Here is an 18,962-nt window from a genome sequence, read left to right on the forward strand (position 1 = left end):
GGAGAATCGGTTTAGGGGTACATAGGTAGTTTATGGGTGTTAGTGTACTTTAGAGCACAGTAGTTAATAGTTTTATAAACCGGCGTTAGCCCAGAAAGCTCTTAACTACTGACTTTTTTCTGCGGCTGGAGTTTTGTCGTTAGATTTCTAACGCTCACTTCAGCCACGACTCTAAATACCGGAGTTAGAAAGATCCCATTGAAAAGATAGGATACGCAATTGACGTAAGGGGATCTGCGGTATGGAAAAGTCGCGGCTGCAAAGTGAGCGTTAGACCCTTTCCTGACTGACTCCAAATACCAGAGGGCGGTAAAAACCAGCGTTAGGAGCCTCTAACGCTGATTTTGACGGCTACCGCCCAACTCTAAATCTAGGCCTAAGACTGCTGCACACTGTCAGAAAAAGTGTGCAAAAACTGTACCTTTAGGGGTAAAACAGCTTGTCACTGGGGCAGTATCCTCAAAGGAACACCCAATGCACCCTTTAACATGGGAACATATTGGTACCCTTGCAGATTGTAACTTTCAAAGGCAAATATGTAACTTTGGTGACTAAATTGGATCTCAGTGCTATGTTACCATAATTTACCCTTAAAATTGGGGAAAATTTGGCCTTTTAAGGCTACTGCCCCAGTGACAAGCTCCTTGTACCTCATGATGGCAAATTTGTACTCAACACAGCATATTAAAAATCCCAAAATGCTGTTCCATCTAATCTATTAAATATACATGCACCTATTGTGCTCTTGCTTAGAAAGATAAGTATATAAGTGTTTATCTAGCTTTAAAGGGACAGTCTAGGCCAAAATAAACTTTCATGATTCAGATAGAGTATGTAATTTTAAACAATTTTCCAATTTACTTTTATCACCAATTTTGCTTTGTTCTCTTGGTATTCTTAGTTGAAATCTTAACCTAGGAGGTGCATATGCTAATTTCTTAGACCTTGAAGCCCACCTCTTTTCAGATTTCATTTTAACAGTTTTTCACCACTAGAGGGTGTTAGTTCACGTATTTCATATAGATAACACTGTGCTCATGCACGTGAAGTAATCTGGGAGCAGGCACTGATTGGCTAGACTGCAAGTCTGTCAAAAGAACTAAAAAAAGGGGCAGTTTGCAGAGGCTTAGATAAAAGATAATCACAGAGGTTAAAGGTATATTATTATAACTGTGTTGGTTATGCAAACTGGGGAATGGGTAATAAAGGGATTATCTATCTTTTCAAACAATAACAATTCTGGTGTAGACTGTCCCTTTAAATAACAATTTTTTTTTAAAAAAAACAGTAGTCACACTGATGTTTGATGATTTGGGAAAGTGCAGCCAGAAAGCAGGTCCTAAGAATCTGCCATCAAAATTACTGAAAAAAACAGGCAAGTTGAAAGCTAAATCTAGGTAGGCTCATATGCTAATTTTTAAGCCATTAAAACCACCTCTTATTGACAGTTTTTTAAGTTAGACATTTCTATTTCATGTTTGTCATATAGATAACATTGCGCTCACTCCTGTGGAGTTATTTATGAGTCGGCACCAATTGGCTAAAGTTCCAGCCTGTCAAAAGTACTGAGATAAGGGGAAGTCTGCAAAGGCTTAGATACAAAGTAAAAGGTATATTATTATAACAGTGTTGGCTATGCAAAACTGGTCAATGGGTAATAAAGGTATTATATATCTTTTTAAACAATAACATTTTTAAAGTAGACTCTCCCTTAAAACACTGATGTTATTCCATGCCTCCCTCTAGTCATGGGTGCCGCCATGTTGAAATCTTTCTTTCACTACATTCCAGTGTTGAAATGTTGATACAGAAGCAACAATTCTCCTTTTGATAACCGCAGTGTCCATTTAACCAATCCTCTAGAGTATATAGAAACACACCCTTTCATGTGCAACACCCAGAAGCCTCATTGGTGAATATGAGCCTATTATTTACAACACAATGTGGAACATCAGAGGTGCTAATATCATCAACATTTATTCCATAACTGCCCCGATCAGTTCAATATCCCTGCACAAATAGATATCACTCACTCATCCACGTCTTCAGTCAAGTGATTGTAAAAGCCAACAGATCCGCATCGCCATCGACACTACCAATCCCGGCATATCATTATACCTAATGATAGTGTCAACACATCATAGATTTATCATACAGTCTCGGTCGCTCAAAAACTCCCCAGCATACATCCCTGAGCCAACACGATCACATGATCACACAAATATTAGAAAATCCACCACAGTCTTACACCCAGGGCATGAGGGTATAGATCCAACCAATAATTGGGTGAGTTATTAAGCCGTGCTGTCATTAGTGAAGTGTATAATGGTGTGAAAATCTATTCCCCAAGGCCCCTTAATAGTACCTTTGTGATGTCAATTTAGACGGGGTGCCACATTCAAGAGCTGTCATTTCCATGTGGGCGTACCTACAACTTCCTATCCACCAATAGCAGCCGTTTCAACTCATCAGCCCCCTTGAGGCGTACACCATCCCCTAAACACAACACATCCCAGCGTGCTAATAAATAACTACAACAAAGAATAAGCATATGTTCTACGTGCAGATGCAGAGGAACCAGCATGGTTGACAGACCCCAGAACCAAACCATGTGTTGATCAATGAGTTACCTTAAAGTGTGGAGTTGATCACTTTAGATATTACTTATCAAAAGCACCATTATCGTATTCACCATAACCCTCCAAAATAGGAGTGTTGAATCTATTCAAAGACAGGCTTTATAGCCTATTTAGGCATGAATCCAACCTGCCTACCAATTACAGCTACCATCCATCAAAATCATCAGCCCACTTGGGCATAACTAATCACATGACCACCCCATAGAGTGGTCTGCTAGCCTATGTCATATATACAAACCATACATAGAGCAATTATGAAATCTTTTTAAAAAGGCAGCTTTTTCTTGAAAAGGTGTTCCCAGCTGTGGGCTTTTAACAAACAAATCGACTTTGCATTTTGATCAACCAAGAAACTCTTTGACCAAGCAACAAAGCATTGCTAGACTGAGGACTCCTTAAATCTCCAACGTGTGTGCTAGGAGGCAAGTGAACCCTCATTTGAAAGAGCAGACTTGCCTCTTTAAAATTTATTATCTTGATAGGATGAAACTGATCATCATTAAAAATGATGATCGCCTGCCACAATATAATCCAGGTTTCTAATGCTGGGGGATATCATAAATCATCTAGCTCTCCAGCTGATTTATATAAGAGGACTTCAAGACCCCCTTATGTAAAAGAGGGTATTTCTCTCTTTTAAATTAAGGGTCCCACCTCCTAATTTTCAAGGGATTACTGTGGTTATTGTGACCATGCATTCGAATAAAGCCCCTATCCCCTCAAAAGAAAAAGGAATAAAACCCCATTTGTAGACCTCTCTTTCTGATGGGGGTATTAAATCCCTCTTATTAGTAGATTATTAGTATGCAAATGGCAATCACCTACCTGATGCACTTACTGTATGGGGGACAGCACCTCTAAGAACAGTACACCCAATACCCATCACATGAAAGAGGGAATAACCTATTTTCAAAAGAGGGATATCATGCCCCAACTAAAGTGACTTTTACAGAGCTCTGGACTTTAAAAGAGACTGTAGTACTACAAAATAAACACTACAATAAAGCAGGTGACAAACTTGAGACCCCAATCTCCATGTTTCAAATGAGTTGTCCTGTATCCATGATCCACCTGCCAGCTAATTGCCAGAACAATGACAAATATCTAACTGCATTTTTTTTTTCACAAAACATTTATTATACCCTCACCATAAAAATATGTAAGACCTCTAATGTGAAAGACAGAGGTCCCACAATTCAAAAAGAGGTACCATGAAAGTAGAACAGTAAAGTGGTTGTCATAGTAATAATAATCACATGGCTATGCTGTGTAATTTTACAATACACAGCATTTGATTGTCTGTGCTGTCTCAAAAAACTTAAAAAAAAAACAAAAAACAGCTCAGTGAAAAAATACACTTTTTTTTATGTCACTGTCAACAATGCAATCTCAGAGCTGTTAACATAGGTGGTTTTACTGAATCACTTCTACTGTCTGATAGATCCTTAGGCCTATATTTAACAAGGTCTGGCGGACCTGATCCGACAGTGCGGATCAGGTCCGCCAGACCTCGCTGAATACGGAGAGCAATACGCTCTCCGTATTCAGCATTGCACCAGCAGCTCACAAGAGCTGCTGGTGCAACGCCGCACCCTGCAGACTCGCGGCCAATGGGCCGCCAGCAGGGGGGTGTCAATCAACCCGATCATACTCGATCGAGTTGATTTCCGGCGATGTCTGTCCGCCTGCTCAGAGCAGGCGGACAGGTTATGGAGCAGCAGTCTTTGTGATCGCTGCTTAATAACTGCTGTTTCTGGCGAGCCTGCAGGCTCGCCAGAAACACGGGGCATCAAGCTCCATTCGGAGCTTGATAGATAGGCCCCTTAGGGCAGTGGTTCTCAACCAAAGTGAGTTCAAGGCCCGGTAAATTTTAGCTAGACATGTCCAGGGCCCGGTAGTTTTATTTATATATATATATATATATATATATATGTGAGCAGCAGGGCCGGGGTGATCAGCCAGGCAAATAGGACCTGGGCTGAGCTACCAGCAAGTAGGGGGGCCCACAAATGGCATCTCCACGGATCCTGGTGCATTCCTTAAGCTGGAGTTTTCAGTTGCCCTATCAGTAACTAAGCAAATAAGTGTGGGTTTAGTGGGGGCCCTGGCAGGGGTCTGTCGCTGTGAGGGCCATAGAGTGTGGGGTCTGGCCCTGGAGGTTGGGTGCCCTTTCTCTGGACCTTAATGTTGGGGGACCTGGCTCTGGAGGTTGAGCGGCCTGTTGGGGGCAGGTCAGGGAGGCTACCATGTTTATTTGCATAAAATTTAATACATTTTGGTCAGTGTGAGACAGTGTTCTTGGGGCTTTGATTGGTCTCAGTCTGCCCCTGGTGTGCAGTGGGGTAAGAGTGTGCAGTGGGTGCATGATAGGTCGGGGCCCACCAGCAGGGCTATCACGGCCCGGTACTGGGCCATGGCCCGGCTGTTGAGAAACCAGGCCTTAGGGTGCACTGCTCATTTAGTTGACAAGCATATGTTTTTATTTAGAATATAACATCCTCATTTCAAAAGACAAGAACAGTAATAAATTATTTAAATACCCCGCAAAATGTATCCTTAAGTGAAGCTTTTTTTGTTTTATTAACATTCTTGTTTAACTGCTATATCTTTGTTTTAAAAGCATTTAGTATGATAACCTGGTATAGTGTCTGCTTTAGTTGTCTAGTTACCTGGTGCCGATGTCACTCTCCTGGAACAGCACATAGTATTTTGCATTGATTTGATATAATAGGGTAGGGGCACTTCCATTTCAGTATGCGGAACATTTAAAGACCACAGAAACCTACAAATAAAAATGCAAGTTCAGGAATTTGAAAGTTTAAGTTACATATTTTATTGTTAGTGTATTAGTTAGTGTGTATTTACTAACGTTGCAAATTTGAAAGCACAAGCTAAGAAAAGCATAATATGAAAGAAAAGTACAGAACAAACAATTTGTTCTGCTGTCATAAGGGAAATCTTGAGGTTTCATAATTAGCAGAACGAATGCTTTACAGTTATGAAACTCAAGCAATTAGGGCTTAGTTATGAAAAGTCTGAAGAATGTAACACTCAAATTAAAGGGACACTGTACCCAAATTTTTTCTTTTGTGATTCAGATAGAGCATGACATTTTAAGCAACTTTCTAATTTACTCCTATTATTAAATTTTCTTCATTCTCTTGGTATCTTTATTTGAAATGCAAGAATGTAAGTTTAGATACCGGCCCATTTTTAGTGAACAACCTGGGTTGTCCTTGCTGATTGGTGGATAAATTCATCCACCAATAAAAAAGTGCTGTCCAGAGTGCTGAACCCCAAAAAAAAGCTTAGATACCTTCTTTTTCAAATAAAGATAGCAAGAGAACGAAGAAAAATTGATAATATAAGTAAATTAGAAGGTTGCTTAAAATTGCATGCCCTATCTGAATCACAAAAGAAAAAATTTGGCTTCAGTGTCCCTTTAAGGATAATATGGAGTAATATTACAGTAAAGAAGACGACCTGGAAAAAGAGATGAAGAAAAAACAATATGTTGCCTAAAGGGACATGAAACCCTTTTTTTTTTCTTTCATGATTCAGATAGAGCATATGATTTTAAACGACTTTTCAATTTACTTCTGTTATCACATTTGCTTTGTTCTCTTGGTAGATGTTGTTGAAGGAGCAGCAATGCGCTACTGGGAGCTAAATGAACATACCAGGTGAGCCAATGAGAAGAAGTATATATGTGCAGCCACTAATCAGCAGCTAGCTCCCAGTAGTGCTTTGCTGCTCCTAAGCCTACCTAGGTATCCGTTTCAACAAAGGATAGCAAGAGAAAAAAGCAAATTAGATCATAAAAGTAAATTGGAAAGTTGTTTAATATTGCATGCTCTATCTGAATCAAGAAAGACACATTTTTGCATTGTATATCCCTTTAAAGAGGAAAACAATTCAATATTTTGTTTCCCATAAAACATTTCATTATTGCAGAGTACTTTAATGATCAATTTTGCATGTTTTTTCCTGTAATTTCTACTGCCTCAGAGAGCCTATGATTCATCCTGCAAAATCTTGAAATCTGCAACTAAATCATACTACACTGTGATTATATGATTATTATCAGGGCAGGAGGTAAAACAAAAATACTTAAAGGGGCACTGAAGGCAAAAAAAAATTATTTTGTGATTCAGATAGAGCATGCAATTTTAAGCAACTTTCTAATATACTCCTATTATCAATTTTTCTTTGTTCTCTTGCTATCTTTATTTGAAAAAGAAGGCATCTAAGCTATTCTATTGATTAACAACCTTGGACAGCACCTGTTTATTGGTGGGTGAATTTATCCACCAATCAGCAAGAACAACCCAGGTTGTTCACCAAAAATGGGACGGCATCTAAACTTACATTCTTGCATTTCAAATAAAGATACTAAGAGAATGAATAATAGGAGTAAATTAGAAAGGAGCTTAAAATTTCATGCTCTGGGGAGGCGGAGCTAACTGCCAAGAGGAGAAGATGTCTCCACACTGAGCTCTCCAAAAGAATCCTATATTAACTCACTAAAAGTCTCTATCTCCTAAGGACTATACTTAACTTATATATTATTCTGACATATCATCAAGTGGAACATAAGCCAGCTTGCGTGAGACTAAAATAAGGAAGCTCTGACATTATGCTCCGGTATGACGCAGCTCTGAACCATTGTGAAGCTGATCCACCATTTTAGGCCTTCTCTACTCCCTCACTAAAACGGAATGCTGTGCATCACTGTTTAGTAGTGAGTAGTGGACTCACAAGACTTGGACTTATACTCTAGCCTCTACTGCATTCCCGTTTTATTAACACGGCCTCAATTAAACAGCGCACTTTGGGCTTCAAGTTAGGAGCGGCTGAACCCCCACCCCCCTGTTTCCCCTTCCCGCTGGTGTCTGGTCCACACTGTATCAGGGAAAGACGGAGGGTGACAGAGTTCTCAACATCTCCCGGCAGATACCTATCTGTACCTATATTGACCTCCCGACGACATGGAACTCACTGACAAAGAGGAGGAAATGAGGCTGTCACATCTGGATGACCACTTCTTTGATCTACGGCAAAGCTTCCTAGCGCTCCTTGACCTAGCCAAGCAACTACCGCAGGAATCACAGGCGACCCCGCAGCAGGAGATCTCGGTGACCATCTCAGAGTCAGCTGGTAGTCAGTGTGTGAGGGACCCTGACCTGACTGCCGCGCAGACTAAGCATGCTCCGACGCACTTGGCACCCTTAGAACTCGAGACATTCTCTCACAATCGCCCAGAAGCCGGGTTCCTACAGGCTGCCTTATCTGAGATGATCCTCAGCAGAAGGGGAGAGAATGCGTCTGAATCAGCTCAGACTTTGCTAGAGATGGAGCATGGCTCACTAAACTGTTCTCCCCAGGACTATGTCGTCTACTTAGTAACACAGTCGCAGGATCTGGGATTGACATGGCATCTCATTTCCATTTTGATGCTATTCTACTTGGCTCACTCGAAATCTGGGGTGGGCTGAGCGCTACTGCCTATCTGCATAGCCTTCCAGGTTTTGGTTAGGTCATTAAGGACTGTTTCTCATGTTATATGTTCCTATCCCTTTAGATGCATAGTTAAGTTTAGATATAGAGTTTTGTTTTATTTAATATGAAGTCACTCTGTCAGGGTTATACATTATTGCCCCTCCTTCTGCTTTCAGCTAATATAGGAAAGTCATGTATAGGCCACATTAATGGGATTTGACTAGCACCTCTGCTATCAATTAAATCATATGCAACTATGTTCCTCAAAAAAGTTTCAGTACATGCTTGCTACCTATAGATTATAAGAAGTTAGTCTACACTATTGTTTAGCCCTATATCACAACAACCCTAAATGTCAAACAATTCAGGAGGTAGCCAAGCTTGTTTTATTTGAACTGTCACTTTGTTATGCCAAGCTAGACACTGACAACTGCTCCCTCACACGCAGACTGACTACCTGCCAGTCTGCTGAAATCACTTCTGTCACTCATGCTGATTGGAGTTTAATTTAAAAGTTTTCTGATTCTAGCTTGGCTCTACTATGTTCAGACTAGATAAATTGACTGTATTGCATGTGATAACTATACATAATTAATGTTGGTCTGAGTAATAACTGTCACCCTAGAGACGCTACTGTGGCAGAATGCACCTACTGCCCCTTATCTTGTTAGTCCTTACAAATTCCCCATGGTTGAGATTGGAGAATATTTAATTAAGCACCAGCAAGTTTCCCTCCCCTGCCCCTTAGACTCCAAACATATATCCAGAGTAATTACCAGGCTCAGCCTCCCCACTCCCCCTTTTAATATTTTTAAGATTCTTATACTTTTATATATATATTTTTTTTTATATACCAGCTACATTCCATGAAGAGAATTCCAGAATAGCTCCCCCCCCACCTCCCCTCTATACTGGGTCCTATACCCACTTTTCTTTAACTTAAAGGGACAGTCAAGTCCAAAAAAAACTTTCATGTTTCAAACAGGGCATGTAATTTTAAACAACTTTCCAATTTACTTTTATCAGCAATTTTGCTTTGTTCTTTTGGTATTCTTAGTTGAAAGCTAGACCTAGGAAGGCTCATATGATAATTTCTAAGCCCTTGAAGGCCGCCTCTAATCACATGCTTTGTATTTGCTTTTCACAGCAGGGGAGAGCTAGTTCAGGTAAACCCTATAGATAACATTGTGAGCATGCCCGTGGCTTGTGGCAGACACTGCACTAATTGGCTAAAATGAAAGTCAATAGATAATAAATAAAATGTCATGTGATCAGGGGACTGTCAGAAGATGCTTAGATACAAGTTAATCACAGAGGTAAAAAGTGTATTATTATAACTGTGTTGGTTATGCAAAACTGGGGAATGGGTAATAAAGGGATTATCTATCTTTTTAAACAATAACAATTCTGGTGTTGACTGTCCTTTTAAGCGGCTCTTGTCCGCTGTAATCTTTCCCCCTCTTACAATATTCTTGTTAAGCTATATCCCCTTACTGACACAGATCCCAAGATTACTCCAAAAACGACCGCCAGCTATTAGATAAAGGTATTTTTTACCACAAGTAGACTTGTAGATCTCTTACCAAATTACTCCTTAAAACCCACCTCAGTCTACAAGGAGTGGTTCTCTTGCCCCATCCCACTACGAAGCAGGGATATAGCTTTGTTAACTTATATTCATCATATCCTATATAACACTAAAAAGAGACCCTATATTCCTCTCTGAGCAACTCCACATCCATGTTCTTCAGCAAATAAAAAACCACGTATGTGAAAAGCGCAAGCTTATCTCTATCATACCAACATCTAAGATTCATTGTATATCCTTATATGTTTGTAATACCTATACACATACCCCTGTGGAGCTGTATCACTTTACTCTGCTTTGTTTGTCTCAATAAAAAATATTTAAAAAAAAATAAAAAAAAAATTTCATGCTCTATCTGAATCACGAAAAAAAAAATTGGCTTAAGTGTCACTTTAAGTGACTTCTCAAGAGTGATATCCTAAATTGCAAAACAATTTTGCTAACAAAATGACAGTTTAAATTATTAAAAAAAAAAATTGTGTGCAGATCTTTTGCAATGGAGTGTTTAATTGCAGAAATATACAGCTATTCAAAGTACTTTAATATCCCTTTAATGTTTATTTTATGAAACATTTAATTTACAAAATGGGAAAAATATAAGTTCTCACTGATGAGAAGGTGTTGGAAAACATTCGGCCAGATTACGAGTTTTGCGTTAGGAGCAATGTGGTGCTAATGAGCAGTTTTTTTCTCACCGCTCGCTTACCTGCAGCGCTGGTATTACGGGTTTTTACAAACCTGGCGTTAAAATGCAAGAAGTGAGAGTTGAGCAAAATTGATCTCCATACCGCACTCCAATACCAGAGCTGCTTAAGTCAGAGGTGAGCTGGTGGCACGTGCTCATGCACGATTTCCCTATAGGAATCAACGGGGAGAGCCGGCTGAGAAAAAGTCTAACACCTGCCAAAAAGCAGCGTAAAACTCAGTAACGCAGCCCCATTGATTCCTATGGGGAACACATTTTATGTTTATACCTAACACCCTAACATGAACCCCAAGTCAAAACACCCCTAATCTTACACTTATTAACCCCTAATCTGCTGCCCTCAACATCGCTGACACCTACATTATCTCCCTCCCCCAATGTCGCCGCAACCTACCTACATTTATTAACCCCTAATCTGCCGCCCCCAATGTCGCCAACACTATAATAAACATATTAATAAACATATTACCCCTAAACTGCCGCACTCCCACCTTGCAAACACTAGTTAAATATTATTAACCCCTAATCTGCCATCCCTAACATCGCCGCCACCTACCTACATTTATTAAATCCTAATTTGCCGCCCCCAACGTTGCCACCAATATAATAAACATATTAACCCATAAACTGCAGCACTCCCACCTTGCAAACACTAGTTAAATATTATTGACCCCTAATCTGCCATCCCTAACATTGCCGCCACCTACCTACATTTATTAACCCCTAATCTGCCTTCCCCAACATTGCCACCACTATATTAAATGTATGAACCCCTAAATCTAAGTCTAACCCTAACTCCCCCTAACTTAAATATAATTTAAATAAATATAAATAAAATTACTATCATTAATTAAATTATTCCTATTTAAAAGTAAATACCTGTAAAATAAACTCTAAGCTAGCTACAATATAACTAATAGTTACATTGTAGCTAGCTGAGGGTTTATTTTTTATTTTACAGGCAAGTTTGTATTTATTTTAACTAGGTAGAATAGTTACTAAATAGTTATTAACTATTTAATAACTACCTAGCTAAAATAAATACAAAAGTACCTGTAAAATAAAACCTAACCTAAGTTACTCTAACACCTAACACTACACTACAATTAACTATTGACCTAAATTAAATACAATTAAATAAATTAAATACAATTAGCTAAAGTACAAAAAAAACAAACACTAAATTACACAAAATAAAAAACAAAATACAAGATTTTTAAACTAATTACACCTAATCTAATAGCCCTATCAAAATTAAAAAGCCCCCCCCCCAAATAAAAAAAAAAACCTAGCCTAAACTAAACTATCAATATCCCTTAAAAGGGCCTTTTGCAGGGCATTGCCCCAAAGTAATCAGCTCTTTTACCTATAAAAAAAAAAATACAAACAACCCCCAAACAATAAAACCCACCACCCACACAACCAACCCCCCCAAATAAAATAATAACTAAAAAAACCTAATCTCCCCATTGCCCTGAAAAGGGCATTTGGATGGGCATTGCCCTTAAAAGGGTATTTAGCTCTATTGCAGCCCAAAGCCCTAACCTAAAAAATAAACCCACCCAATACACCCTTAAAAAAACCTAACACTAACCCCCTGAAGATCGACTTACTGTTCTGAAGACCAGACATCCATCCTCAAGGAAGCAGCAGAAGTCTTCATCCAACCGGGCCAAAGTCCTCAACAAAGCCAGGAGAAGTCTTCATCCAAGTCGGGCGAAGTGGTCCTCCAGACGGGCAGAAGTCTTCATCCAGACGGCATCTTCTATCTTCATCCATCCGACGCGGAGTGAGTCCATCTTCAAGACATCCGACGCAGAGCATCCTCTTCATCCGGAGTCTTCTTACTGAATGACGGGTCCTTTAAATGACATCATCCAAGATGGCGTCTCTTAGATTCTGATTGGCTGATAGAATTCTATCAGCCAATCGGAATTAAGGTAGAAAAAATCCTATTGGCTGATAGGATTGAGCTCGCATTCTATTGGCTGTTCCAATCAGAACTTGAAGATGGACCCGCTCCGCGTCGCCTTGGATGAAGACTTCTGCTGCTTCCTAGAGGATGGATGTCCGGTCTTCAGAACAGTAAGTCGATCTTCAGGGATTTTTTTAAGGGTGTATTGGGTGGGTTTATTTTTTAGGTTAGGGCTTTGGGCTGCAATAGAGCTAAATGCCCTTTTAAGGGCAATGCCCATCCAAATGCCCCTTTCAGGTCAATGGGGAGCTTTTTTTTTTGTAATTTAGCTAATTTAATTTATTTAATTGTTTTTAATTTAGTTAATTTATTTCATTGTAGTGTAGTGTTAGGTGTTATTGTAACTTAGGTTAGGTTTTATTTTACAGGTCAATTTGTATTTATTTCAGCTAGGTAGTTATTAAATAGTTAATAACTATTTAATAACTATTCTACCTAGTTAAAATAAATACAAACTTGCCTGTAAAATAAAAATAAACCCTAAGCTAGCTACAATGTAACTATTAGTTATATTGTAGCTATCTTAGGGTTTATTTTATAGGTAAGTATTTAGTTTTAAATAGGAATAATGTAGTTAATGATAGTAATTTTATTTATATTTATTTAAATTATATTTAAATTAGGGGGTGTTAGGGTTAGGGTTAGACTTAGGTTTAGGGGTTAATAAATTTAATATATTGGCGTCGATGTTAGGGGCAGCAGATTAGGGGTTAATAAGTATAATGTAGGTTGGAGCGATGTTAGGGGCGGCAGATTAGGGGTTAATAATATTTAACTAGTGTTTGCGAGGCAGGAGTGTGGTGGTTTAGTGGTTAATATGTTTATTCTAGTGGCGGCGATGTCCGGAGCAGCAGATTAGGGGTTAAAAATTTTATTATAGTGTTTGCTATGCGGGAGGCCTCGGTTTAGGGGTTAATAGGTAATTTATGGGTGTTAGTGTACTTTTTAGCACTTTTTGTTATGTTTTATGCTACAGCGTTGTAGTGTAAAACTCATAACCACTGACTTTAGAATGCGTTAGGAATCTTGGAGGTAGAGGGTGTACCGCTCACTTTTTGGCCTCCCAGGACAGACTCGTAATACCAGCGCCATAGAAGTCCCATAGAAAAAAGGGTTTATGAAATCTACGTAAGTCATTTTGCAGTAAGGCCAAAAAAGTGTGCTGTGCCCCTAAACCTGCAAGACTAATAATAATTAGTAATAATTAGTAATAGAAGCGGTAGTGAAAAAGCAGTGTTAGGACCTGTTAACGCTGCTTTTTCAGCTTACCGCAAGACTCGTAATCTAGCCGATAGTTTTTAAATTTGTAAATTTTGGGGTCATTTTAATACTTGTCGCTCAAACAAACAAGAAGTTGTAACAATGGTATAGGAATAATAATGTTTATTAATACAGGAGGCAAGATTTATTATGAGGCGAATGCCCCGATCGGTTACAGGATCTCCTTTTTGAGCCTGCAACTGATATTTATAAAACTGCAGTTTAAACCACGGCTTCATTAACCCTCTCCACCAAACCTAATTAGAAAAGGGTGATTGACAAGCCATACTCTCACAGAATTGGTTGAGTGAGGGTAGGAGGGCGTCATTGCACAAGTGTTCCCTCGTGCAATGATAAATATGGGGTACACATTCGCCCCGCAATTTGCAATAAGATGTGGACAGGTTCACAATTAATCTTTACCAGAATATGGTACCCCTTTTGCATTATTCATTTACACTGCACATTTAAAAATATATATAAAAAAATCCAAATTTCGTCTGTTACATTTTTCTTGTGGTATCATTTGTTGAAACTTAGTTCCTTTCCATGATGGCATACTGTATACTCTGGAGGACTTTGTGGCAGAAGTGTTTGTAGCAATGTAAAGGAAACATGAAATATCAGATAGAACAGCGGTTGCCAACCAGTGGTCCGTGGACCACTGGTGGTCCACGAAAAGATGTTGGTGGTCCTTGACACCATCAAGCAGGAATTAATCTCTTCTGATGGTGTCACCCCCGTTGTGCCGCAACTCCCTACAGTGCCTGGCTGGACATCAGTGAAAACCGATGGAGGAGGAGTTAAATTACAATCTCTCTACGCACGTTGCGTAGTACTGCGCAACTTGCATAGCTAGATTGTATTTTTAACTCCTCCTGCCCTGTGCGCTGCTCAGAGGAAGATTCTTCCATTCTAAAGCCAGCAGAGGTTGGTATAGTATTGTCTTGAAACCCCCCTTAAATAAACCTAACACTACCCCCCTGAAGATCTCCCTACCTTGAGCCGTGTTCACCCAGCCGGGCACCAATGGACCAAAAGAGGACATCCGAAGCGGCAGAAGTCTTCATCCTATCCGGGCAGAAGAGGACATCTGGACTGGCAGACATCTTCATCCAAGCGGCATCTTCTATCTTCATCCATCCGACGAGGAGCGGCTCCATCTTCAAGACCTCCGGCGCGGAACATCCCAGACGACTAGACGACGAATGACGTTTCCTTTAAGTGACGTCATCCAAGATGGCGTCCCTCGAATTCCGATTGGCTGATAGGATTCTATCAGCCAATCGGAATTAAGATAGGAAAAATCTGATTGGCTGATTTAATCAGCCAATCAGATTCAAGTTCAATCCGATTGGCTGATCCAATCAGCCAATCAGATTGAGCTTGCATTCTATTGGCTGTTCCGATCAGCCAATAGAATGCAAGCTCAATCTGATTGGCTGATTGGATCAGCCAATCGAATTGAACTTGAATCTGCCTGGCTGATTCAATCAGCCAATCAGATTTTTCCTATCTTAATTCCGATTGGCTGATAGAATCCTATAAGCCAATCGGAATTCGAGGGACGCCATCTTGGATGACGTCACTTAAAGGAACCGTCATTCGTCGTCTAGTCGTCTGGGAAGGAGGATGTTCCGCGCCGGAGGTCTTGAAGATGGAGCCGCTCCTCGCCGGATAGGATGAAGACTTCTGCCGCTCCGGATGTCCTCTTTTCGGTCCATCATTGGCCGGCTGGGTGAACACGGCTCAAGGTAGGGAGATCTTCAGGGGGGTAGTGTTAGGTTTATTTAAGAGGGGTTTGGGTTAGAGTAGGGGTGGTGGGTTTTAATGTTGAGGGGGGTTTGTATTTTTTTTTACAGGCAAAAGAGCTGTTGACTTTGGGGCATGCCCCGCAAAAAGCCCTTTTAAGGGCTGGTAAAAGAGCTGGTTACTTTTTAATTTAGAATAGGGTAGGGACCTTTATTATTTTGGGGGATTTTTTATTTTATTAGGGGGCTTAGAGTAGGTGTAATTAGTTTAACATTTTTGTAATCTTTTTTTATTTTTTGTAATTTAGTGTTAATTTATTGATTGTGTAATGTTAGGTTTAATTGTAACTTAGGTTAGGATTTATTTTACAGGTAATTTTGTAATTATTTTAACTAGGTAGCTATTAAATAGTAAATAACTATTTAATAGCTATTGTACCTAGTTAAAATAAATACAAAGTTTCCTGTAAAATAAAAATAATTCCTAAAATAGCTACAATATAATTATTCGTTATATTGTAGCTATATTAGGGTTTATTTTACAGGTAAGTATTTAGTTTTAAATAGGAATACTTTAGTAAATAAGATTTAATTTATTTTGTTAGATTAAAATTATATTTAATTTAGGGGAGTGTTAGGGTTAGATTTAGCTTTAGGGGTTAATACATTTATTAGAGTAGCGTCGAGGTCCAGTCGGCAGATTAGGGGTTAATACTTGAAGTTAGGTGGCGGCAATGTTAGGGAGGGCAGATTAGGGGTTAATACTATTTATTATAGGGTTTGTGAGGCGGGAGTGCGGCGGTTTAGGGGTTAATAACTTTGTTAGAGTAGCGGCGAGGTCCAGTCGTCAGATTAGGGGTTAATAAGTGTAGGTAAGGTAGCGGCGATGTTGGGGGGGCAGATTAGGGGTTAATAAATATAATATAGGTGTCGGCAATGTTAGGGGCAGCAGATTAGGGGTACATAGGTATAATGTAGGTTGCGGCGGTGTCCGGAGCGGCAGATTAGGGGTTATTTGTGTAATGCAGGTGTCTAGTGGTCCCTGGGGTCCGAAAGGTTGGCGACCCCTGGGATAGAGCATACAAATTTAAACAACTTTCCATTTATCTTCTAATTTACTTCCTTATTTTTTAATCCTTATTTAAATTGCATACCTTGGTATGCTCAGGAGTAGCAATGAAATACTGGGAGCTAGCTGCTAATGGGTGGCTGCATATATTTGTTTCATGTTATTTGTCAAGTAATGTGTTCAGCTAACTCCCAGTAGAGCATTGCTGCTCATTCAACAAAGGATACCAAGAGAACAAATTTGATAATAGAGTTAAATTCAAAATTTGTTTAAAATTGCATGCTCTGTCTGATTCATGAAAGAAAAAATTTTGTTTCATGTCCCTTTTTTAACAAGCAACTGGAACCTTGATATTTGGTTTTGTTAGCATTCCAATATTTTATGCTCTAAAATCAACATTGCTGGTTATTCTCTAACAACAAATCTTGCACTACTGTTGAGCTCAGGCAATAATGTTATTACCTTTACATTAAAGTTGTTTTTACAATAAGATGAAAAGCAATTTTGAAAAGATCATGACAATGTAAATGTTGTTATATGATAAACGTTTTTTATATATTTATTATTTCATATGTACCATGCTTTTCATATGCTTTAAGTTTTTGTAGCATTGTATATTATAAAAGTTGTCCTTTTTGTCTTTCAATTATGAATCAGTGGTTTAAAATTATTAACTATAAAAAATGGACGAGAACAATGAACTGCACATTCTAAAGGGACATGAAACCCAAAATTTTTCTTTCATGATTCTGATAGCGGATGCAATTTTAAATGACTTTCCAATTTACTTCAGTTATCTAGTTTGCTTCATTTTCTTGGTATCCTTTGTTGAAAAGCATATCTAGATATGCTCAGGAGCTTGGAGCTAGCTGTTGATTGGCGGCTGAACTTGTATGCCCATTTTTATTTTCTTACAAATGTGTTCAGCTAGCTCCCAGGAGTGCATTGCTGCTTCTCCAATCAGAGGCGCAAAACGCGTCAGCTGGTCTCTGTACACAGAGGTGTGGGCTATTTGTTTTAAGATGGGACAATAAAGCAATGTTTTTAACCTATCAAGCCTAGCCTATGCCTACTTTTGAAAGCTGCCCGGAACAGCTGATTGCAACCCAGATTGGAGGCCTGTCTCTTTCTATTGTATGCAGCTATTTCGGGGTTGGGCTTTCCCGATTTTGGCTTTCCGAAATCCGGACTTGACAGAAAGCGCAGCCAGTAAGGGATAGAGTAATAGAAGACGACACTGGTGAGCTTGCAAACTTTTAGTTAAAATATGTTGCTTCTTCAAAAAAACACAACAAGAGGGGAGGCGGAGCCAGCACTTGTCGGAGATGGCTGCACTTCTGTGAGCTCCAGACTCCTAACAGGGCAAAAAAACAGCGATCTCAGCACCTAAAATTTTTCTGATCCTGCAGTCAGGTGGCGGTAGTAACGGGATGTTGCCATGATAATTTCCAGCTCCTGCAATAAGCAGTAACCCTCCTCAGTTACGGACAATTCAGTAAGATACCGGAACACGCCACATGGATGAGGCGAGTATGATGGAGGCCAGCTCCAGACCGTGGATATGAGGTACAAGTCTAGCAAGGCACATTCACTTGGCCATAGCATCAGCTACTCAGAAAGAGACCTCTTGGGGGGCTCAATCACGGGAGACACAGCTAGCTTTAAAATTAACAAAGCAGAACCCCAGGCTACTATTACCCTTTGGGTTTGGCAGACATCCTCCATAAATATGAGGGTGATATTCTACTTTTAAATCTGGCATAATCCAGCTTATGGACGCATCTCTTTGTTATGCCAGTGATTTGACTTTAAAAGAAAATATCCTCATAACGTATGGATTAAAACATATGAAAATAAAGTTTGCAAATCTATTTGAATCACAAAGGCCTCATCAAAAACCTCAGACAGTGCAATTGGCGTACAGCCAGGAAACTATCATTTATCTGCCCCAAACTAACCTTTGCAGGCATACAACATATGGGACGAGAAAACTAGTTGAAACCTCAGATGCTTGTAGGCCCATTTCCTACACTATAGTGTCAAGACAGCAAATCCATCTCTGCGGAATATATAGAGGTATAGAAATTTATGCTTGTAGACTCCACATATTTGCTATACAATTTACCCACAACCGCCATGGGAGCAGAGCTGAAAAATCAACAAAGAAACAATCACCCTCAACGCCCTCTGTGAATAATTTCTTCAAGAATTTAGAAACTCCTTCTAAAGTTTTGACCCACAACACAGATACACGCTCTAGGGCCTCTTCCCCATCCTCAGAGGAAGAACATCCTGATACAGCTATTTTGATTCCCAGAGCCCTACTAGACTCCCTACCATCTAAAAAGGACTTTTCAACACTTATATGCCAAGTCAAGCAGTGTATTCGGGAGGAAATTTCAGAAATTAAAAAAGAACTTTCTGATGCGGGTCAAAGGGTTGAAAAGCTAGAAGGAAATTCGGATCTAGTTAGCT

This window comes from Bombina bombina, chromosome 6 (genome assembly GCF_027579735.1).
Source record: "Bombina bombina isolate aBomBom1 chromosome 6, aBomBom1.pri, whole genome shotgun sequence".
In the NCBI taxonomy this organism is placed as follows: Eukaryota; Metazoa; Chordata; class Amphibia; order Anura; family Bombinatoridae; genus Bombina; species Bombina bombina.